The sequence below is a fragment of the Mobula birostris genome, chromosome 13 (assembly GCF_030028105.1).
Source record: "Mobula birostris isolate sMobBir1 chromosome 13, sMobBir1.hap1, whole genome shotgun sequence".
Lineage (NCBI taxonomy): Eukaryota > Metazoa > Chordata > Chondrichthyes > Myliobatiformes > Myliobatidae > Mobula > Mobula birostris.
The window spans coordinates 82,167,688-82,192,484 of NC_092382.1; the positions used below are offsets into that span (position 1 = coordinate 82,167,688).

At 46.3% G+C, this 24,797-nt stretch overlaps 2 non-coding genes across 2 annotated transcripts; one reads left to right on the forward strand and one right to left on the reverse strand.

Annotated features, from left to right (window-relative positions):
* Positions 1-1,377: 1,377 nt before the first annotated feature.
* Positions 1,378-1,469, reverse strand: trnar-ucg (transfer RNA arginine (anticodon UCG)). Its single transcript is given in 2 exon segments — positions 1,378-1,413; positions 1,433-1,469. It is a non-coding gene; the product is annotated as a tRNA-Arg (tRNA).
* Positions 1,470-2,340: 871 nt separating this feature from the next.
* On the forward strand, positions 2,341-2,422 carry trnas-gcu (transfer RNA serine (anticodon GCU)). Its single transcript has one exon. It is a non-coding gene; the product is annotated as a tRNA-Ser (tRNA).
* The last annotated feature ends 22,375 nt before the right edge of the window (positions 2,423-24,797 follow it).

The window sequence follows — 24,797 nt, forward strand, 5'->3', positions numbered from 1 at the left end:
GAAATGATGCTAGGATGGATTGGCTAGTGATAGGAAGAGCGTTTGCTGGCGCCGGGCCAGCTCAAAACGAGAATCAGGTGCCTCAATTAAGGCACTCAATGGAACAAGGGAAAACAGGAAAACCCGGAATAAGGATCGATGAACCGGACTGTGAACGGAAATGCGGATTTCACGGACCGGACCATGACAGGTACATGGACTGTTTTACTTAGCCAACGAAATGGGAGACATATCTGGACTCATGCGAGTGTCCATGGCTACCCATTGAATTTGGACTTAGTAGGAGGAACCGAAGCAGAAACTGTTGAGGTGAGGACCGGTTCTGCCAGACGAAGGATGGTGATGATAGAGGGGAACTGGTTGGTTCTTTCCTTGAGAAATGTGGAGATTTTTAAGGCCTTTTAATACGGGGACTGGACGTCCGTAGAGAAAATGAGACGGTCATAGCCAGGGAACTGGAATTTAATGAGTGGCACGGGAAGGTTCGCGAATGCAGGTGGGAAGGGACTGAGTATGGGGCATAGGATGGACTGGTGCTATGAGAACACAGGATCTGTGGGGCAGGAGCAGGAGCAGGTAGAGACCATGAGCCTACCTGGACAATCAGATTTGTGAATTGAGTCGGAGGTAGAGCGAGCAGTTCAGGGCAATGGAACCATGAGTTATCTACAGTGAATGGAGGTTCTCCAGAGTTGATGACGACAGTGATAATGTCGGAGACAGTTCTGTGATCGTCCGCACTCCGGCGACAGTTCTGTGATCGTCCGCAGTCGGGATTATTCAAGGTGTAGGGATGAAGATGTGTCTGAGAGTTCCCGCCTTGTCTCAGCAAGGTAGAGGTCAGTCCGCCACTCTACAACAGCAGCACTTGTATGCGTTATTGAAGGTAAATTTGGGGATGGGGGTTGAGATTTGGGAGGGCAGCGTATTCAGAGGGGTACGGTATGAGGAGAAGTCAGGATTCCTGATGCTGAGGCGGTTGATGTCTAGTTGGCAATTAGTGATGAAGATATCCCAGAACAGGCGGAGAACCAGCGTACTAAGTCCAAGAAGAGGAGGGGTGTTGGAGACAGGAGAATGTACCGTCACTGCTGGGTGGTGAATCCTCGCCGATAAGGTGTGCTCGGAGACGGAGCTCAATGTGAAATAAACTTCACCTTCCCAGCAGAAGCTCCTTCTGAGCATCTGAGAAGCTCCAATCAATTGTTTATAAAAGTGTCTGCAGAAATACCACATAATATTATATGTTGTGAAGACGAGCATTATGTTTTCACCGAGGGTGTAGTACTCCGGTTAATCCCCACGCGGAATTGAGACAACCAGTTGGCTGCAGGGAGTGAGAAACAGAATGGAACCGAATCCGCCAGGTTTTCAAAACGACCGTGGCAGGACTCGAACCTGCAATCTTCTGATGACTTCCACCAATCAAGCATCGAAGTCAGACGCCTTATCCATTAGGCCACACGGCCGTATTCTGTGAGAAAGGGAACATGCTGAATGCTGAAAGGAGTTTCCACCTGTTGCTTCCTGACCGAGCTAAAAAGACACTCAAGCAATGATTTCATCCCAGGTGAACATTCGACCTGTTGTCAATATCTCTCCATGCATTCCTGCTTTGAGCTGTACAATATTTAGTTTCTGTCACACAGAAAGGAATTCTCAAAGGCACATGCCACGGTCTTTTGCAGCGGCGTTATATTCTGGGATTGGAATCAGTGAAATGGTCCACCACATTCAAAACATTATTGATAGAGTGAACTCGATTTCTTTTTAGGTATTTCAGCCGTTGGTTTGGTATTCCCGAACCGAGTAGCCATGTGTCTGTGTCGGGTAAGCGTTAGGGTGTTCGGATCTGCGGCTGCGCACAGCCGGGCGTGCCGTCAGCGCGTCATAATGTGGTAACTATCGGGTTATTGCATTTGCCCAAATCACGGAAAATCGTCATTCTCGAACCAGATGGCAAATTCCTATAATATCTGTTTACTTGAAATCAAGCAATATGATAACAAAGCTATTCAGATTTTATTTAATTCGACATAAATTTATCTCACTTTACAACTCAAAACATTCACAGTTTCTCCGAGTTACAGAGCACGGATTCGATAGTTATACCACAGCACGTCCATGGGGTCCAAAGTGCATAAAATACCTATTTCCATGTTTCCTGTGGTTGGCACATATCTCTCTAAACTGTCCTTACCAAAACTCCATGAATTCTGGTAAGCACGGCGAGCAAAGTAATTCGGCCTAGAATCTGAACACACATGGGTGGGCCTAAAACAGAAGTTTTAAATGCTGTGAAGAAAATCGGAACTTCGGAGTACTAGAGAGGGAAGAGCAGACGAGGTGGCCGAGAGGTTAAGGCGATGGACTGCTAATCCATTGTGCTCTGCACGCGTGGGTTCGAATCCCATCCTCGTCGCGACATGTTAATCGGGGGGACCACTTTTGAAACTGTCACTTAAAAACATCCAAGCCTCCAAATTTTGTCACAGGGACGCCAGGCGGTTTGTTATGTGAGTCATGAAAAGCGATATTCATCATTAATTTATCACCAAATTTGGCCTCAATACCACAAGATATAGGAGCAAAATTAGGCTATTCGGCTCACCGATCTCCGCCATTGCATCACGGCTGACGCCTCACCTTGAGTATTGTGAACAGTTTTGGGTGCCTCATCTTAGAAAATATGGGCTAGCACTGGAGAGAGTCTAGAGGACGTTCACAAGGATGATTGATGACTCCGGGACTGTACTCGCGGGAATTCAGAAGGATGAGAGGGGGATCTAATTGAAACTATTCGAATGTTGAAAGGACTAGACAGAGTGGATGTGGAAAGGGTGATTCCCATGGTAGGGGAGTCTTGGACAAGGGGGCACAGCGTCAGGATGGAGGGGCGCCCTTTCAAAACAGAGATGCGTAGAGATTTATTTGGCCAAATGGTGGTAAATTTGTGGAATTTATTGCCACATCCAGTTGTGGAGGCCAGGTCGCTGGGCGTATTTAAGGCAGAGTTTGGTAGCTTTTTGACTAGACATGGCACCAAAGGTTATGGGGAGAGGGCTGGGAACTGGAGTCATGAGGAGAGAAAAAAAAAGATCAGCCATGATTGAATGGCGGAGCAGACTCGATGGGCCAGATGGCCGAATTCTGCTCCTATGCCTTATGGTCTTATGGTCATACATATCATTCCTCTCAACTCCATTCCCCTGCCTTCTCCTCGTCACATTTCACACCCTTACTACCTGTCCACCTCCTCAACTGCCGCTTTAAATATACCCAGTTACTTGCTTTTCACGGCTATCCGTGGCAATAAATTCCACAAATTCATAACTTTCTGGCTACAGAAATTGATTCTCGTCCCTTTTCTAAAGGGACGTCCTTATCTGAGGTTGTGCCCGCTGGTCCTCGACTCTAGCACGACATCAAAATCCTCTCCAGGTCCATTCTAACTCGACTTGTCAATATTCGATAGATTTCACTGAGATCCCCGACTCATTCTTCCAAATTCCATCGACCAAAGCCCAAGGTCCTAAAATATTTCTCACATGCAACTCTTTTATTCCGGGCATCATTACCGTGACGGTCCTCTGGACTATCTCCTTCGCCGGCGCATCCGTTTTAGATAAGGGACCCGAACCGTTCACCATATTCCAGCTGCAGTCACATGAAAGCCTTATAAAGGCTCCGCATTACATATTTGTTTTTATTTTCTAGTTCTCTGGAAATAAATCTTGACATTCCATTTGCCTCCCTTTCTACCGTATAGTCCATCTGACACTTCATTGCCTATCTCTTCATCTGACCAAGGTCTTCTGCAAATTTTTTGCTTCCTCAAGACCACCTACCCTTCAACCTTCGTTGGATTGTCCGCAATTTTGGCGGCAAAGTCACCAATTTCTGGCATATAAATTGAAAAGATGCGGCCCTAATACCGACTAGTCACCGGCATCCCGACCAGGAAAGGAAGGGGAGGGAGGGAGGGGAGGGAACGCCGACTCAGACCATGTGAGGCCTGTGTCGGACATTTTCATGCCTTACAAGGCGCAGATTGGAAGTGTGTGTGCGGCGCCACTCCTCGCACAGATTAGAGCAATGTGTGATTAAGTGCCTTGCTCAAGGGCACAAACACGCTGCCACAGCTGAGGCTCGAACTAGCGACGTTGAGGCAACTAGACGAACGCCTTAACCATTTGAACACGACCAGAAAAAGTCTCTTTTATTCTAATTGTTTCCACCCAAACAGTGATCCATTTATCTATGGCGGTATCTTTGCAGTATTATCAGGAGCCTTTATCATTTTTTAGCAGACTCGTGTGCTGCACTTTGTCAATGACCTCCTGAAAATCCAAGTAAACAACATCCAGTGACTCTCCTTTGCATATTCTGCCTGTTCTTTCCTCAAAGAATTTGAAGCGATTTGTCAGGCTAGATTACCCCTTGAGGAAACCGTGCTGACTTCGGCCTATTTTATTATGTGCCTCAAAGTGCCGTGAAACTTCATCGTTAATAATAGCCTGTAACATCGTCTCAAACACTGAAGTCGGGCTAACAGGCTGATATTCTCTCTTTTGCTTCCCTCCCTTCTTAAAGAGTGAATGACGTTTCCAATTTTCAAAACTATTCGAGAATATTGTGCTTCTCGGAGGATCACTACAAATGCCTCCACAATATCTTGGGAGAAGTAGATTGGCGTGCATGTCGACACAATATGCCATGGCGATTAGTTTCGCTTTTTCGCTCTCTCTGCGTCTGTCCCTTCAGTTATCATCAAAGTGTGGAGACTTTATACAGCCCTGGGATTCGGCTGCATACGGTCAGCCACGAAGAAAATAAACCTAATAAAACTCATTAAAACAACAGAGGACTGTCAAACACCCAGTGAGCAGAGAGAGAGAAATACATCATAGAAAAATAAAACCACGAAAACAGTTTTCAGGTCACAAAGCCAGGCATCACTGCAGCCGGACAAACAATCCACCAGTTGCAGGTCACAGCCTCAGGCCAACACAGAGACGAGCAAAACCCCGCGGAGCAATAAGCAGAGCCGGGCAGTCCCCTGCCTGTAACAACGGGCCATTTCTATCCGGCCTTTTTCTCAAATTGTCAAAACTTTGTGATATTCCTCGCTCTCTGTTACTTCGATCGCCCTCGGGATCGGATTTCGTCGCTTCGATTCGGCCAGTACCCGACACCAGCGTCGTCTGTATTTCCATTTGACTTAGAGTGTGTTTCCAAGTTTTCTGATAACTCGAAAGAAGGTGAGGGGGCCGGTTTTAACGCGCAAATTTGGACTTATGTACTGATAGATAGAAACAGTAAGTGAAAAGTCGGCAAGTGGAGGTTAATGGTGGCAAATGTGAGGGAAGAAGAATCAAGTAGAGAAGATTGCACGTAAGTGATGTTCAAAGGGATGTTCTTGCGTCTGAGATATAGAATAGTTAGTTTGATTGTGCATCAATCAGTCAAGGCAGCAAACGCCACAGTGGTATTTATTACAACAGGGCTGGGGATTGGGAATACAACTGTACAGAGTATTAGCACAGCCACACCTCGACCACTATGTACGGTTCTGAATTCCTTATTTAAGAGAGAATACGTTCACGTTGACAGTCCAGAAGATATTACCGCAGCAGGTTCCTGGATCAAAGGTGTTGTCCTATTACGAATGGCTGAAGATGATAGAATGAGGGGTGATCTATTTGAACCAGACAGAAGCTGAGAGGACGCAGCAGGGTGGATGTTGAGAGGGAGGCAGTGAGATTAATAGCATGGAAATGGGCTCCTCAACCTGTAAACTTCATGATAGCCATCAAGGACTATTATAAAACTAAATATGTCCCAGTCCTTTATATTCCCCTTACATGACCACTTGCTCTCGTCTGCATGCTGCCGCTCACCTACATTTAAAGCGACACATAAAGTAAGTCAAAATCACACATATATTTGGGATGTTGGAGGAAACTGGGACATCGAGGTTAAACACCTGTCATCACGCGAAATTCGTGTAATCTCCACTTACTCCCACCAAAGGGATATGTTTCCATTTGCAGTACAGCTTTCAAAAATGGACATAACGGGTCTGATTTACAACTGAGGTAGTTCGTAATTTCTTCCTACAGAAAGAACGAATGGCTGGCATTCTCTACCTTAGAGGTTTCCTGAGATTAGATCACTGGCTGTACATAATGAAGTAGAGGATATATTTTCAAAGACTAGGGATTTAAAACAATGTGGACATGAGAGAGGAGAAAAATTGTGAGAGGAGAAAGATTCATAGATTGTATCGACTCGCAGGGCTGGTTTGATGGGCTGAATAGCCTACAGTTGCATTTATTTGTTTATGTTCCTGTCTAAAGAGAAAGAGGGATCTCGGCTGGTAACTCAGAACACAAGGACTTGAAGGGAAGGGTTGGAGCATTTACCTCCAGGATGATAAAGTAAACAGGGCTGGGCAGCAGCGATATCCAGAGGGAAATCACACCTCTCCCTGTCCATCGTCACCTCTTTCACCTCAGTCTCATTTGTATTGGTTGTTGAAAGTCTTTGGGAAGTGTCTGGACACAAACTATTCACAGTCCATTCCCCCCGCACGGATTAGTTGCCTGACCTTCTGAGTTCCTGCAGCAATTTGATATTTTAGATTTACGTATCTGGAGTCTCTCATGTCTCCATAGTGCTCAATGGTTTTGTGAATTTTCACCAGATGTTGTCTCTGTCTCTGTGTTCCGCTTGGTGACTCCATCTTTCTCTGTCTGACAACTTCCTGTAACAAACACCGCATAGGTAAATACTGCTGCCGCAAAACAAATAATTTTACGACTGACAGGTCAGTGACGATATATCTGATTCCGATTGGAAAATGACCTATGGAAACTATAACAGGCAGCAAGAAATTCAAAGTGCTCGAAGCAAGATCATAGGTGGATCAACTGTGGCAATTGACTGCGTCGTGGGGTAGGAATTTATAATCAATTTTAATAAATGTACTCACACAGTAACAGCCCATTCAAACCAGGCAGACCCAGCCTGCCTTTGTAATCTGTACCAGCTACATTAACCACGCCCCTTTCAAGTGACGGTCACATTAACTGTTCCCATCTCTCCTTATGCAATTAGACAGCGTCCCTTTGAAAATAAATATTGAGCTGAATTTATAGGAACCATCTCCATGTGTAAAGAAGGCTCCACGAGAGCTGCAGATATCAGCTGAGTTCCCAGGAATATAATGGCAACATTTCTCTGTGGAAAATGGCAGTGCACAGGATAAATCCCCCCACACCAGCACAATGTCCCTGTTGGGCAGATATAGAGCGAGCGGGGCATACATCCACAAAATCAAACCCCATACAATAATGTTGAACACACTGTGTGGTATGCACCCATGCATGACCACATCCACCCGTAGAATGGCCTTTCATAATCGAACCTCTCTTTTTCTCACAATCTTCTTCAGTACCTGGATTATCAGAGTTTTGGTCACTCTGTTGTTGGATTAAAATTATTATACTGGAAGTAGTGTAGAAAGGTTTGAAAAGGATGTTACTTGTCCAGAGAATCAGAATTATTGGGTAAATTTGGCCAGGCTGGGTATTTATTCCTTTGAACGTAGAGGAATGGGGATAAAAATTACGGGAATGTTTAAAAACAGAAGAGTCATATATAACGCTGTTGCTGACAATCTTTGCTGCTGATTAGGAGTGTCGAAAATGACTGGCACAGTTTTAAGTAGAGAGGGCAAAGATTTAGAAGGTGCTGAGAATCAGCAATGAGGCCAGAAAAAGTGGCTGACGCAGCTTCACTGGGATAATTTAAGGAGCGCTTGTCACGGTCCGGTCCGTGAACTCCGTATTTCGGTTCACAGTCCGGTCCACCGACCCTTGCTCCAGGTTTTCCTGTTTACCCTGCTTCTGTTCGTGTTTACCTCTAATTGAGGCAGCAGATGCTCATTGTAGCTGGCTGCATAAATACCTCCAGAGACCAGGGCGTGGTTGCTGGATTGTTCTTGTCCTTACTCCTTGTATCCCTTGCTCGGCTTTTTGTTTCCTCGCCTGAAGCCCTGCCTTGTCTTGCCGGTAACTCTCGCCTCGTCTCGCCTGCAGTCTTGCCCTGGAGCCACCCTGTACCTAGTTCCCTTCCTGTCCCTTGCCTCCGCCCAGGTAAGTCAGGCCGTCTTGCCGTTATCTGCCGTTGGTTCTGTCCCTTCCAGTCCCTTGCCTCCGTCGAGTAAGCCAGGCCGTCTCGACGTTACCTGTGGTTGGTTCTGTCCCTTCCTGTCCCTTGCCTCCGTCGGGTAAGTCAGGCCGTCTCGCCGTTGCCTGCGGTTGGTTCTGTCCCTTCCTGTCCCATGCCTCCGTCGGCTGGTGATCCGCGACCTGCCCAGGCGAACCACGTCCTGCCCAGGAGGATCCTGCCTAGCCTCAAGCCTGAAGACTCCAGCCTCCTGCCTCCTGTCAGGCCTCACCTCTAACTTTAAGCCTGAAGACTCCAGCCTCGTCCTGCCTGCCTGTCGAATCTCGTCCTTGCCTAGTTCTGGGGTCCGAGCCAGAGGCAAGACCCAGGTACTGGGTCCTTGTCCAGTCTCTGTCTCGGAGTCCAAGCCCGGGCTCCTAGCTCTCTTGTCCAGTCCTGTTCCGGGTTCCCGGCTTTCGTGTCCATGTCCTTGCCCTCACCCTGTATACTAGTCCTGTCCCTAGTACTTCAGTGTCTGTGTCTTGCACTTGGGTCCGTTCCCAGCCACCTCCGTATGAGAGCGCTTCGATCGGTACATGGGCGATGTTTAAGTAAGTTGATAATGGTTGGTCTGATTATCTATCTAAGGCATCCGTTAGTCTTGCGAGACCATGGATCTGCGCCTGGAAAGTCTTCACTCCCCAGGGCGCAGGCCTGGCCAAGGTTGTATGGAAGACCAGCAGTTGCCCATGCTGCAGGTCTCCCCTCTCCAAGACACCAATGTTATCCAAGAGAAGGGCATTAGGACCCATACAGCTTGGCACCAGTGTCGTCGCAGAGCAATGTGTGATTAAGTGCCTTGCTCAAGGACACAACACGTTACCTCGGCTGGGGCTCGAACTCACGACCTTCAGGTCGTTAGTCCAATGCCTTAACCTCTTGGCCAGTATCAATATTAAAATGTAAGGGTCAAAGCTAAAGTCGAATTTACAATTATACTTCGCACAAGAGCATGGATGCACAGTTTCAATGTACGACGTTTCTGTACATCCAAACTCACCTGGAAGGACAGTTTAGAGCCCTGAATGGTAGTGAGGGAGGAGGTGTAGGGGAAGGTGTAGCACTTGCTCCGCTTGCGAGAGTACGTGCCAGGAGGGCAATCAATGGGGGGGAGGGTCGAATGGACAAGGAATCGGGTGGGGAGCGATCCCCGCGGAAAGCAGAAGGTGGCGGGGTGGGGAGTAAAGCGAAGATACGCTTGGCGGTGGGATTCCGTTGGAGATGGCCATAAGAGGAGAGAGATGGAGAGATTAAATATGAAGAGCATCATGCCAATAACATCATCAATCATACATTTTTGCAGATATATAAATAGTAAAACACATGGGAGGGCAAACATTGCATTGCTGGAAAATAACCCTGAAGAGACAGTAAGGGAGTTCAGGAAAATTGCGGACGAACTGAACAGTATTTCCGCAGTCTTTACTGTGGAAAACACGAACAGAATGCTGAGAGTCCGAGGGTGTCAGGGGGCAGAAGTGAGTGCATTTGCTTTGACCAAGGAATATCTGCTTGAGGAACTAATCAGTCTGAAGGTCCATCGGCCACCTTGAAATCACGGGAAGAGTTCTAAAATTGGCGGCTAACGACATTGTGGGTGCTATAGTAATCACCTTTCAAGCATTAATATATTCTGGCATGGCTGCAGACGACTGCGAATACCGAATGACACTTCACACTTTGGAAAGGGAGGGAGGCATCAGAAAGGAAATTATAGGTCAGTGACCCTGCCTTCAGTGTTTGGGAAGATGTTGGAGTGCATTGTTAAAGATGCGGTTTCGGGATACTCGAAGGCACATGACAAAGTAGGCCAAAGTCAGCATGGTTTCCTTAGGGGAATCGGACAAACCCGTTGGAATTATCTGAGGAAATAGCAAGCAGGGTGGACAAATAAGAATCAGTGGATGTTGTGCACTTCGATTTTCAGAAGGCCAGGTCAAGATTCCGCACATGAATTTTCCCAGTGTATTACATGAACGATCCTAGCATAGGTAGAGTATTGGCTGATTGACAATCGGAAAAGTGGGTGAACAAAGCTATAACTTTCGGATTGGCTGCCGGTGACTAGTGGTGTCCACAAGGATTTTTGATACTTTTAAGTCCAAGTTGTGACGATTCTCTCCTAATCTATCTTCTCTACATCTGTAGTAGCAGTATATGTATGTGTGTGTGTGTGTGTGTGTGTGTGTGTGTGTGTGTTTGTGTGTGTATGTCTTTATGTGTGTATATGTGTCTATATATGTGACTGTGTGTGTAGAAGTACCTCTTACATATCCTGTAATATATATGCATGATATTTCCTACTCATTTTGTGGATTTTGAAACGGTAAAGTGACGGACAAAGCTGTTGTTGAATGTACCAGAGGAACAGTTAGATGCTGAAACACTGTGGCGTTCAATTGTCTATAGGAATACGATGGGCTGATAAGGCCGCCTTTCACTGCCCTGTGGGTTACGAGCACTGCCATCAACACGTTTCACTCTGGTTTAAACATTGTCATGACATTTGCTTTCATTTATAGATTCAACTCCCTAATCAGATGTCTTCATCCCCAGCTTAACATAAAATACCTCTGTACTTGGGGTTACCTCCGCAGTGTCCTGGTAGAAATAAATGCAAGACCGCCAGATAAGGTCACACGTCCAATAAACTCAAATTAGAATCCATTGTCACAACAGACGGATAGACAGACAGACAGACACACACACACACACACACACACACAAACAAACACACATGAACAATCACAAGCACTTTCTCCATCTCTGACATGCACGCAGTTCTTCCATTTGTCTCTATCATTCGCTGTCTCCCTCCACTCCCTCTCTCTTCCTCTCCTTCTCCCCTTCTCCCTCTCTCACACTCTCTCTCTCCCTCTGCTCCTCTCACTCTCACTCACTCCCCCCATGTCTCTCTCTCTCTCCAGCCCACCCCCCCCCCCGACCTCTCTCGATATCTCGCCATTGTCCCTGTTCATGCCTTTCCCTTCTGTCACTGAGGAAATAAACAATATTTTAGGTTGTAGTCTGCATATCGATTAACTGACAGGAAAAACAAAACAAAACAAAACAAAACAAAACAGAAGTGACATTGAAACAGTCGCAGGACCATGTTGCAGAAACAAGAGCGGAATCAGAAACAAACAACTGGGAGTCTTTTCTCTCAATTCTCTCATAATGTGCTGTACTATTCTGTGTTCTATGCTCTATATTTCTCCCAAAGGCATCGAGTAATAGCTCAGTCTACTGGAAAGGAGAGGATTCAGAATGCAAGCAAAAGACATCAAAGTTGCCGGTGATCGCAGCAGACCAGGCAGCATCTCTAGGAAGAGGAACAGTTGACGTTTCGGGCCGAGACCCTTCGTCAGAACTAACTGCCCGAAACGTCGACTGTACCTCTTCCTAGAGATGCTGCCTGGCCTGCTGCGTTCACCAGCAACTTTGAAGTGTGTTGCTTGAATTTCCAGCATCTGCAGAATTCCTCGTGTTTGCGGATTCAGGATGCAGTAGGTTTGAAGACGAAACTGAAGAGAGGGTTGATAGGAAATTCACATAAATTATGGATTAGTGATAGAGCAACAACAGTGCAGAGACAATCTACAAACGGGAGAAATTCAGTCGGATAATATGAGAGTGTGCAGTTCAGTCTGTACCTGCTTGTCGCGGGTATAGTGTGCAGAGAGCTGGTTCTTTCTGTAACAACGGTCTCAGTGAGCTGTGAGAGTGTGGGGTTCCTTCTGTAAATATCAGTCCCTGGAGCAGCCTGAAAGTCTGGGTTTCGTTCTGCATCTGCCAGTCTCTGTTACAGTGTGAGAGTGTGGGTTTCATTCTGTACCTGTCAGTCTCTGTTACAGTGTCAGAGTGTGGGTTTAATTCTGTATCTGTCAGTCTCTGTTACAGTGTGAGAGTGTGGGTTTCATTCTGTATCTGTGCGTCTTTGTTACAGTGTGAGAGTGTGGGTTTCATTCTGTATCTATCAGTCTCGGCTATAGTGTCAGTGTGCGGGTTTCATTCTGTACCTGTCAGTCTCTGTTACAGTGTGAGAGTGTGGATTTCATTCTGTATGTGTCAGTCTCTGTTACAGTGTGAGAGTGTGGGTTTCATTCTGTACCTGTCAGTCTCTGTCACAGTGTGAGAGTGCGGGTTTCATTCTGGATCTGTCAGTCTCTGTTACAGTGTGAGAGTGTGGGTTTCATTCTGTACCTGTCAGTCTCTGTTACAGTGTGAGAGTGTGGGTTTCATTCTGTATGTGTCAGTCTCTGTTACAGTGTGAGAGTGTGGGTTTCATTCTGTACCTGTCAGTCTCTGTTACAGTGTGAGAGCGTGGGTTTCATTCTGTATCTGTCAGTCTCTGCTACAGTGTGAGAGCGTGGGTTTCATGCTGTATCTGTCAGATTCCTTCGAGCGATAAGTGAGTCGTACCAGTCCAGTCGCTGTGTTCCTCTGATTCAGTTTGAGCGGGTGTGTCTTTATAGTGGATAGGGGAGAACCAGTGGATGTGGTATATTTGGATTTTCAAAAGGCTCTTGACAAGGTCCCACACAGGAGATTAGTGTGCAAACTTAAAGCACACGGTATTGGGGGTAAGGTATTGGCCTGGGTGGAGAATTGGTTAGCAGACAGGAAACAAAGAGTGCGAATAAACGGGACCTTTTGAGAGTGGCAGGCGGTGACACGAAGCTGGGTGGCAGTGTTAGCTGTGAGGAGGATGCTAAGAGGATGCAGGGTGACTTGGATAGGTTGGGTGAGTGGGCAAATTCATGGCAGATGCAATTTAATGTGGATAAATGTGAAGTTATCCACTTTGGTGGCAAAAATAGGAAAACAGATTATTATCTGAATGGTGGCCGATTAGGAAAAGGGGAGGTGCAACGAGACCTGGGTGTCATTATACACCAGTCATTGAAAGTGGGCATGCAAGTACAGCAGGCGGTGAAAAAGGCGAATGGTATGCTGGCATTTATAGCAAGAGGATTCGAGTACAGGAGCAGGGAGGTACTACTGCAGTTGTTCAAGGCCTTGGTGAGACCACTCCTGGAGTATTGTGTGCAGTTTTGGTCCCCTAATCTGAGGAAAGACCTCCTTGCCATAGAGGGAGTACAAAGAAGGTTCACCAGATTGATTCCTGGGATGGCAGGACTTTCATATGAAGAAAGACTGGATGAACTGGGCTTGTACTCGTTGGAATTTAGAAGATTGAGGGGGGATCTGATTGAAACGTATAAGATCCTAAAGGGATTGGACAGGCTAGATGCAGGAAGATTGTTCCCGATGTTGGGGAAGTCCAGAACGAGGGGTCACAGTTTGAGGATAGAGGGGAAGCCTTTTAGGAGCGAGATTAGGAAAAACTTCTTCACACAGAGAGTGGTGAATCTGTGGAATTCTCTGCCACAGGAAACAGTTGAGGCCAGTTCATTGGCTATATTTAAGAGGGAGTTAGATATGGCCCTTGTGGCTACGGGGGTCAGGGGGTATTGATGGGAAGGCTGGGGCGGGGTTCTGAGTTGGATGATCAGCCATGATCATAATAAATGGCGATGCAGGCTCGAGGGGCCGAATGGCCTACTCCTGCACCTATTTTCTATGTTTCTATGTTTATCTCTATTTACCTCTGTTCCTCAAATGTAGTAAATATTCTTAAAATAGATTCTGAATTATCTGAGCTATTTTTAGAACAAGGGACTTCTGCGCTGGGTTTATAAGACCATGAGACCATAAAATATAAGAGCAGACGTAGACCATTCAGCTCATCGAGTCTGCTCTGCCATTCAATCATGGGCTGATCCAATTCTTCCAGTCATCCCCACTTCCATGCTTTCACTTCATACACTCTGCTGCCGTGGCTAATCAAAAACCTATCTACATCTGTCAAAATAACCATATGACCATATAATAATTACAGCACGGATACAGGCCATCTCGGCCTTCCTAGTCCGTGCCGAGCGCATACTGTCACCCAATCCCACCGACCTGCACTCAACCCATAACCGTCCATTCATGTTTTGTCCATATAGCTATCTAATTTAACTTTAAATGACAACATCGAACTTGCCTCAACTACTTCTGCTGGAAGCTCGTTCCACACAGCTACCACTCTCTGAGTGCAGATGTTCCCCCTCATGTTTCCCTTAAACATTTGCTATTTAACTCTCAACTCATGTCCTCTTGATTGAAACTTTCCCACTCTCAATGGGAAAAGCCTATCCACGTCGACTCTATCTATCCCCCTCATAATTTTAAATACCTCTATCAAGTCTCCCCTCAACTTTCCACGCTCCAAAGTATAGAGACCCATCTTGTTCAATTTTCTCTGTAACTTAGGAGATGAAACCCAGGTAACACTCTGGTAAATATTCTCAGTACTCTCTCAATTCTGTTGACATATTTCCTGTAATTCAGTGACCAGAATACCCCATAATACACAATACTCCAAATTTGACGTTACCAATGCCTTGTACAATTTCAACATTACATCCGACATCCTATACGCAATGCTCTGAGTTATAATGGCCAGCATACCAAAATCTTTCATCACCACCCTATCCACGTGAGATTCCACTTTCAGGGAATTATGCACCATTATTTCTAGATCCCTCTGTTCTATTGCATTCTTCAATGCCCTACCATTTACCATGTATATCCCATTTTGATTAGTCCTACCAAAATGTAGCACCTCACATTTATCGGCGTTAAACTCCATCTGCGATCTTTCAGCCCGCTGTTTGAACTGGCCTAAATCTCTCTGCAAGCTTTGAAAACATACATCATTATCCATATCTCCACCTATCTTACTATCGCCTGCATACTTACTAATCCTATTTACAACCCCATCATGCAGATGATTAATATATATGACAAACAATACTGGACCCAGTACAGATCCCTGAGGCACACCACTAGTCACCGGCCTCCAATCTGACAAACAGCTATCCACCACTACACTCTGGCGTCTCCTATCCAACCACAGCTGAATCCATTTTACTAATTTAATATTAACACTGTCACACTGGGAGGCATTGGGAACGGACCCAAATGCCAGACACAGACACTGAAGTACAAGGAAGAGGACTCGACTAGAGTAGGGACGTGACAGGATACAAACAAGGAGCAGGGACAAGAACGTAAACTTGGGCTAGGACATGGACTAGACAAGGAACCCGGACAAGGAACTAAGAAGTAGGAGCCTGGGCTAGGGAGAGCGGGACCAGGACTAGAAACCATGGACTAGGAGACAAGGCTTGGAATCCGAGCCAGAGACTGGACAAGGACCTAGAACTCCGGTCGTGCCTCGGGCTCGGCACCAGAACTAGGCAAGGACATGTCATGACTTCAGTACAGGACGTGGCTGGGGTCTAGAGGCCTGAACTTGGAGACAGGCTGGGGTCTTGGGGTTTTGGCTTTTGTGGCTTCAGGCTGGAGGCTGCAGGCTGGGGTCTTGAGTCTTGGAATGCAGAGGCTGATAACTCGGAGGCTGGAGCTCGGACACAGACTGGGAACTGTACGTCAACATAGAGCCGGGACTCAAATTAACTTCCACACCAAGGTGGGACAGGTCCCTCGGTCGGGTATCGGTAGAACGACCGGACTTACCCAACCGAGGCGAAGGCAAGACAAGACAGATCCCCCCGCGCAGGACAACGACAGAACGGCCTGACATACCCCACGGAGGCGAGGACAAGAAGAGACAAACACCAACGAACGACAGACAGATCCATCTCTGCTTCGAGGTTGTTCCGAGTCGCAGTTACGGCCAGCAACCTAGGTTGGCTATGGAAACAGCCAGATCCCTACCTAGTTCGGAGTGGCTGACGGCCACTCAGCTGACTCGGGAAACAGCCGAATCGATACGGCAAAGACGGTTTCGACTACCGACAGCAAGGCTCCATGAAGCGATGATTTTCTAACGCATCCTAAAGATGGCAAGTGGCCGCTCTGGCCTTCCACCGGTAGGTTGATCCCAGGGAATCTTGACAAGACAAACCAGCCACCCACACACAACCACAAGGCTACTTATATTCCAAGCCACAAGATGGGAATCAGGTGCCTATGATTAACACAACCAAAACAAGGGACAGCTGGAAGACCCGGAGTACTGAATCCAAGAACCGGACCGTGAACCGGAATGCAGACTTCACGGACCGGACCATGAGAAATGCCTAACAATTGAACCTTCCTAACTAACCTTCTGTGTGGAACATTGTCAAAGGCCTTACTGAAGTCCGTATAGACAACATCCTCTGCTTTACCCTTGACAACTTTCTTAGTAACATCTTCAATAAATTAAATAAGATTTGTCAAACATGAACTTCCACGCACAAATCCTTGTTGACTGTTCCTAATCTGATCCTGTCTATCCAGATAATTATATATACCATTTCTAAGAATACTTTCCATCAATTTACACACCACTGACGTCAAGCTCACCGGCCGATAATTGCTAGGTTTACTCTTAGAACCCTTTTTAAGCAATGGAACAACATAAGCAACACGCCAGTCCTGCTACACCATCCCCGTTTATAATGACATTTGAAATATTTCTGTCAGAGTCCCTGCTATTTCCACAGTAACTTCCCTTAAGGTCCGAGGGAATATCCTCTCAGGAAATACACCCAATAACTTGGCTCCACAGCAAATCTACAGATTTACTACCCTCTGACTAAAGTAGTTTATCCGCATCCTAGTTCTTACACCCTAAGGGGAGAAGGGGAGGCCGTGGCTGACAAAGGAAGAAATGGACAGTATAAAAATAAAAGAGAAGAAGTACAACATAGCAAAGACGAGTGGGAAGCCGGAGGATTGGGAAACTTTTAAAGAGCAACAGAAGGGAACTAAAAAGGTAATAAGCGGAGAAAAACTGAGGTACGAATGTAAACTAGCCAAGAATATAAAGGAGGATAATAAAAGCTTCTTTAGGTATGTGAAAAGGAAAAAAAAAAACTTAAGACCAAAACTGGGCCCTTGAAGACAGAAATGCGTGAATTTATTATGGGGAACAAGGAAATGGCAGACGAGTTGAACAGGTACTTTGGATCTGTCTTCACTAGGGAAGACACAAACAATCTCCCAAATATAATAGTGGCCAAAGGACCTAGGGTAATGGATGAACTGAAGGAAATACATATTAGGCAGGAAATGATGTTGGATAGACTGTTGGGTCTGAAGTCTGATAAGTCCCCGGGACCTAATGGTCTGCATCCCAGGGTACTTAAGGAGGTGGCTTTAGAAATCGTGGACGCATTGGCAATCATTTTCCAATGTTCTATATATTCAGGATCAGTTCCTGTGGATTGGAGGGTGGTTAATGTTGTCCCACTCTTCAAGAAGGGAGGAAGAGAGAAAACAGGGAATTATAGACCGGTTAGCCTGACGTCGGTGGTGGGAAAGATGCTGGAGTCAATTATAAAAGATGAAATTACGACACATCTGGATAGTAGTAACAGGAGTGGTCCGAGTCAGCATGGATTTACGAAGGGGAAATCGTACTTGACTAATCTTCTGGAATTTTTAGAGGAGGTAACTATGAAAATGGACAAGGGAGAGCCAGTGGATGTAGTGTACCTGGACTTTCAGAAAGCCTTTGATAAAGTCCCACATAGGAGATTAGTAGGCAAAATTGGGGCACATTGTATTAGGGGCAGAGTACTGACAGGGATTGAAAATTGGCTGGCTGCCAGAAAACAAAGAGTAGCAATTAACGGGTTCCTTTCGGAATGGCAGGCGGTGACCAGTCGGGTACTGCAGGGTTCAGTGCTGGGACCGCAGCTGTTTACAATATATATTAATGATTTAGATGAGGGGATTAAAAGTAACATTAGCAAATTTGCCGTTCACACAAAGCTGGGTGGTAGTGTGAAATGTGAGGAGGATGTTATGTGAATACAGGGTGACTTGGACAGGCTGGGTGAGTGGGCAGATGCATGGCAGATGCTGTTTAATGTGGATAAATGTGAGTTTATCCACTTTGGTGGTAAGAATAGGAAGGCAGATTATTATCTAAATGGAGTCAAGTTAGGAAAAGGGGAAGTACAACGAGATCTAGGTGTTCTTGTACATCAGTCACTGAAAGCAAGTATGTAAGTACAGCAGGCTGTGAAGAAAGTTAATGACATGCTGGCTTTCATAACAAGGGGAATTGAGTATAAGAGCAAAGAGGTCCTTCTGCAGCTGCACAGGGCCCTGGTGAGACCACACCTGGAGTACTGTGTGCAGATTTGGTCTCCAAATTTGAGGAAGGATATTCTTGCTATTGAGGGAGTGCAGCGCAGGTTCACGAGGTTATTCCCGGGATGGCGAGACGGTCATATGTTGAAAGATTGGAGCGACAGGGCTTGTATACTCAGGAATTTAGAAGGCCTAGAGGGGATCTTGTTGAAACATATAAGATTATTAAGGGATTGAATACGTTGGAGGCAGGAAGCATGTTCCCGCTGATGGGTGAGTCCAGAACCAGAGGCCACAGTTTAAGAATAAGGGGTAGGCCATTTAGAACGGAGATACGGAAAAACGTTCTCACCGAGACAGTGGTGGATATATGGAATGCTCTGCCCCAGAAGGCTGTGGACGCCAAGTCTCTCTATGCTTTCAAGAAAGAGGTGGATAGAGCTCTTAAACGCAGCGGAATCAAAGATTGTGGGGATAAGTCAGGAACTGGATATTGATTGTGGATGATCGGCCATGATTACAGTAAATGGCGGTGCTTGCTCGAAGGGCCGACTGGCCTACTCCTGCACCAATTGTCTATTGCCTATTGTCTATTCTAAAAGGATGTCCTTCAATCCTGAAGGCGTGCCCTCTTGTCCTAGAATCCCCTACCATGGGGAATAACTTCGCCGTTTCCAATCTGTTCAGGCCTTTTAACATTCTGGAAGCTACTATGAGATTCCACCCCCGCCTCCCACTCGTTCTCCTGAACTTCAAGGAATACAGCCCAAGAGCTGACAGACGCTCCTCATACGGTAAATCTTTCATTCCTGGATTCATTGTCGCGAATCTTCTGTTAACCTTCTCCAATGTAAGTTTATCCTTTCAAAAATAACAAGCCCAATACTGCACACAATACTCCAAGTGTCGTCTCAACCGTGCTTTATAGAGCCTCAAAATCTCATCTCAACATCACACCTGCGCTGATCTTCTATCCCTCTAGAAATGAATGCCAGCACTGCATTCGCCCTCTTCACAACCAACTCAACCTGGAGGTTAACGTTTAGGATATCTTGCACAAGGGCTCTCAAGTCCCTTTGCATCTCTGCATTTTGAATTCCCTCCCCATCTAAATAATAATCTGTCCGTTTACTTCCTCCACCAAAGTGCATCACCATACAGTTTCCAACATTGTATTTCACTTGTAAGTCTCTCTACAGGCTCTCTGTTTCCACAACACTATCCGCTCCTCCACCTATCTTTGCATTATCGGCAAATTTAGCCACAAATCGATTAATGCCATTCTCCAAATTGTTGACATACATCGTAAAAAGCAGCGGTCCCAACACCAACCCCTGTGGAGCATCACTGGTAACCGGCAGCCAGCCAGAATAAGATTCTTTTATTACCACTCCCTCTTTTCTGCCGACCAGCCAATGCTACACACACGCTAGTAGTTTTCCCTGTAATTCAATGGGCTCTTAACTTGCTAAGCAGCCTCATGTGCGGCATCTTGTCCAAGGCCTTCTGAAAATCCAAGTACTCCTCGTCTACTGCATCTTCTTTGTCTACCGTGCTTGCAATTTCCTCAAAGAATTGTATGAGGTTTCGCAGGCAGGAATTTCCTTTCAGGAAAGCATGCTGCCTTTGTCCTCTCTTGACATGTGGCTCCAGGTACTCCGTAATCTCATCCTCAACAATCGTTTCCAACAACTTCCCAATCACTGATGTCAGGCTAACAGGTCTATAGTTTCTACATCTCAAAATTGTGAGATGGATGATTATGAATGATGACATTTTACGGAGCAGTACATTCTGGCAAACAGACTGTTCTATGACTTCATTCCACACCCTATTCGTTGCTCAACCTCATACAGCCAATTGAGCAGCGCCTCATCTGTAACATTCTATGGGTTGGCAACACAAATTCTTAAATGTTGAATAAAAATATACAAAATAAATAAATTAAATATTTAAATAAGTAAGTGCGTATTTAAATTCATAATTTACTCGAAATAAAACTCTCAGTATCAGCGCGTTTATGTTCCAGCAGCGTTTATATGAATACATTTCTCTCTCAGCAATTCTAAATTGCTCCCTTCACCGTGTATCTCTGCACTCTTATGTTTGCCGACTCTGTTATCCGTTCCACTATATGTGCACCAGAGTATCAATTTATTCGAGCGATGTCCCATTCATAAATAATATAATATTAATTTCGATTTTCTTCTGACAGCTTCAGGCTGGTCTGTAATATGCCTTGTATATTTTTCATGGAGTGTGATGGGACGGTGCGGAAGGAGCTACACTCTGTCTCTGACCCCGGGAGAGTGCGCGATGGGACAGCGTAGAGGGAGTTTCACTGTTTTTGGACATCCGTGATATACTGTATTTACTCAACCAACTAATGCTGTCGAGCCCCTGTCATGCTATCGCGATTGCATTACCGTGCTGGCCCTATGCCGGATCCTCGGAGGTATTATCGCCCGAGATTTTGACTCTGCTCTCCGTGTCCACAGCTGAGCCATCAGAGAGGGTTGCTGTTTTCTCCCGAATTCCTCTTCCGGAGTGCTGCCATCAGTCTCTCAGTCATTCTGATGTTGTTGTGCGGGATAAGCGTTTCCGCAGCATTCAAGTGGCCGGACTGGTCATGGACGATTGCGCTGAGAATCTCTAAAATGCTGATGGGTTTACTTTCCGTGTTAACGAAAGCAACTGCAGCGGGATATGGAACAAATTCGCTGTGAAGAGTGGGGATATGTATGATAGAAACATAGAAACATAGAAAATAGGTGCAGGAGTAGGTCATTCGGCCCTTCGAGCCTGCACCGCCATTCAGTATGATCATGGCTGATCATCCAACTCAAAACCCTGTACCTGCCATCTCTCCATACCCCCGATCCCTTTAGCCACAAGAGCCATATCTAACTCCCTCTTAAATATAGCCATTGAACTGACCTGAACTGTTTCCTGTGGCAGAGAATTCCACAGATTCACCACTATCTGTGTGAAGAAGTTTTTCCTCATCTCGGTCGTAAAAGGCTTCCCCTTTATCCTCAAACTGCGACCGCTCTTTCTGGACTTCCCCAACATCGGGGACAATCTTCCTGCATCTAGCCTGTCCAATCCCTTTAGGATTTTATTTGTTTCAATAAGATCCCCCCTCCGTATTCTAAATTCCAACGAATATAAGACTGGTCGATCCAGTCTTTCATCATATGAAAGTCCTGCCATCCCAGGAATCAATCTGGTGAACCTTCTTTGTACTCCCTCGATGGCAAGAATGTCTTTCCTCAGATTAGGGGACCAAAACTGCACACAATACTCCAGGAGTGGTCTCACCAGGGCCTTGTACAACTGCAGTAGTACCTCCCTGCTCCTGTACTCGAATTTTCTTGCTATGAATGCCATCATACCATTCGCCTTTTTCACCGCCTGCTCTACCTGCATGCCCACTTTCAATGACTGGAGTACAATGACACCCAGGTCTCGTTGCACCTTCCCTTTTCCAAATCGCGCACCATTCAGATAATAATCTGTTTTCCTGTTCTGGCCACCAAAGCGGATAACTTCACATTTACACACAGTAAATTGCATTGCTATGAATTTGCCCACTCACCTAACCTATCCAAGTCACCCTGCATCTTCTTAGCATCCTCCTCACAGCTAACACTACCTCCCAGCTTCGTGTTATCCGCAAACTTGATAATGCTGCATTTAATTCCCTCGTATAAGTCATTAATATATATTGTAAACAACTGGGGTCCCAGCACTGAGCCTTGCGGTACCCAACTAGTCGCTGCCTGCCATTCCGAAAAGGTGCCGTTTATTCCCATTCTTTGCTTCCTGTCTGCCAAACAATTCCCTATCCACATCAATACCTTACCCCCAATACCGTGTTCTTTGAGATTGTACACTAATCTCCCGTGATGGACCTTGTCAAAAGCCTTTTGATAATCTAAATATATCATATCCACTGGCTCTCCCCTATCCACTCTACCAGTATCATCCTCAAAAAATTCTATGAGATTCGTCAGACATGATTCTCCTTTTACAAATCCATGCTGACTTCGTCCGATGATTTCACCGCTTTCGAAATGTGCTGCTATCACATCTTTGATAACTGACTCTAGCACTTGCCCCACCACCGATATCAGGCTGTCACAGTGGCGGGCCATGGGGAGCAAGGGTGGACCCAAATGCAAGACATATCTTGTGAGGTTACTTAGATTTACTTTATTTTTCGATACCAGAACAGCAAGGCAGGAGCAGGAAATAGCGAACTGGACAAGGACTCAGGACCTCGACTAAGTTGGGACCAAGGGTCTGGGCTTGGAATCGGAATCGGCTCCCAGAACTAGAGGAGGCATGAAGAGGCTAGGATATGGACTCCGAGCCAAAGACTGGGCAAGGACCCAGTACCTGGGACTTCCCTCGGACTCGGACCCCAGAACCAGGCAAGGACATGACATGGGCTAGGGAGAGGAGGAACATGGGAACACAGAGCCTCAGTCTCGGGAAGCAGATACATGGAACGATGGACACATACACAGAACACAGAGTCGGGACCCCTCCTTGGGTACAGGACGTAGGGCGGGACTCACACACAGAACAGAGAGCCGGGACCCCTTCCTGAGTACAGGACATAGGGTCGGGACTCGCACACAGAACAGAGAGCCGGCACCCCTCCTTGGGTACAGGACATAGGGCCGGGACTCATGACCCTCCGCGTGGTAACGGCAAAACGGCCTGACTTACCCCACGGAGGCGAGGACAAGACAAGACAAGGCATGACTCCCCGCGGAGCAACGGCAAGACGGCCTGACTTACCCCACAGAGGCGAGGACAAGACAAGACAAGACCAACACGAATTGAGCACCAGACAGTACCTATCTAGCTCCAGTGATGGAACTAGACAGAAGTGCAGGCGGGGGCTGCAGACGAAGGCTAGAGGAGAGAGGGGCAGAGAAGGGATTCAGACAAGGCGGTAGGACAGGAAACACAGACCGCCAGGGACAGGACTTGAATCAGAACTGGGAAGCTTTCAGGGCCAGGACCTGACTTGGTGCTTGATTTCCCCCAGGGCCAGAACTTGACATGGGGCTAGAATGCCGCCAGGGACAGGACTTGACTTGGAGCTTCCGGGTAGTGGCGAGCTCTCAAATTGGACCGGGAACAGTAGACAGCGGTTCTTGATTCCCTCCGGCATGTTAACTGACGGACCCACCTCGGTGAGGAATCTTAGCAGGCTCGCTTTGGCGAGATAACTGTACAGGGTTGCTCCGTTCAGGAAAGGCGAATTACGGGCACTCGCTTCGGGCAGAGACTAGGCTTGCTCCGGCCAGATGATATTGGCACACTGTGCCTTGGTGACTTTGCAGACGCTCCCGCGCCGAACGGCTGAAAGCCTGAGACTGTAAACTACCGGTTCAGCCGAGCGTTAATTGCCGCTAATCACCAAAGTCGAGGGACACGGATAAACAGGGAATCAACGGTCCGGAACGTAACATAAACAAAGTAAATTTAAAGGGACCCCAATCCGGACCATGACACAGGCTTACAGGTCTAAAATTCCCCGGTTTCACTCTCCCTCCTTTTTTAAAAAGCGGGGTTACATTAGCCGCCCTCCAATTCTCAGGAGCTAATCCAGAATCTAAAGTGTTTTGAAAAATTATTACTAAAGCATCCACTATTTCTTGGGCTACTTCCTTAAGCACTCTGGGATGCAGACCATCAGGCCCTAGGGATTTATCTGCCTTAAATCCCTTCAATTTACCTAACACTACTTCCATACTATGATATATTTCCCTCAGATCCTCCATCTAACAAGACCCTCGGTCCCCTACTATTTCCGGAATATTATTTGAGTCCTCCTTAGCGAAGACAGAACCAAAGTAGTTAGTCAATTGTTTTGCCATGTCCTTGTTCGCCATCATCAATTCACCTGTTTCTGACTAAAAGGGAACTACATTTGTCTTAACCAGTCTTTTTCTTTTCACATACCTATAAAAGCTTTTACAGTCAGTTTTTATGTCCCCGGCCAGCTTTTTCTCATAATCTTTTTTCCCTTTCATAATTAAGCCATTTGTCCTCCTCTGCTGAACTCTGAATTTCTCCCAGTCCTCAGGTGTGCCTCTTTTTCTGGCTAATTTGTATGTTTCTTCTTTGGAATTGAAACTATCCCCAATTTCCCTTGGCAGCCACGGGTGCACTACCTTCCCTGGTTTATTCTTTTGCCAAACTGGGATGACCAACTGTTATAATTCACCCATGCAACCTTTAAATGCTTGCCATTGCATATCGACCGTCAACACTTTAAGTATTATTTGCCGGTCTATCTTAGCTAATTCACGTCTCATACCTCCAAAGTTACCCTTCTTTAAGTTCAGAAACTTTGTTACTGAATTAAGTATATCACTCTCCAT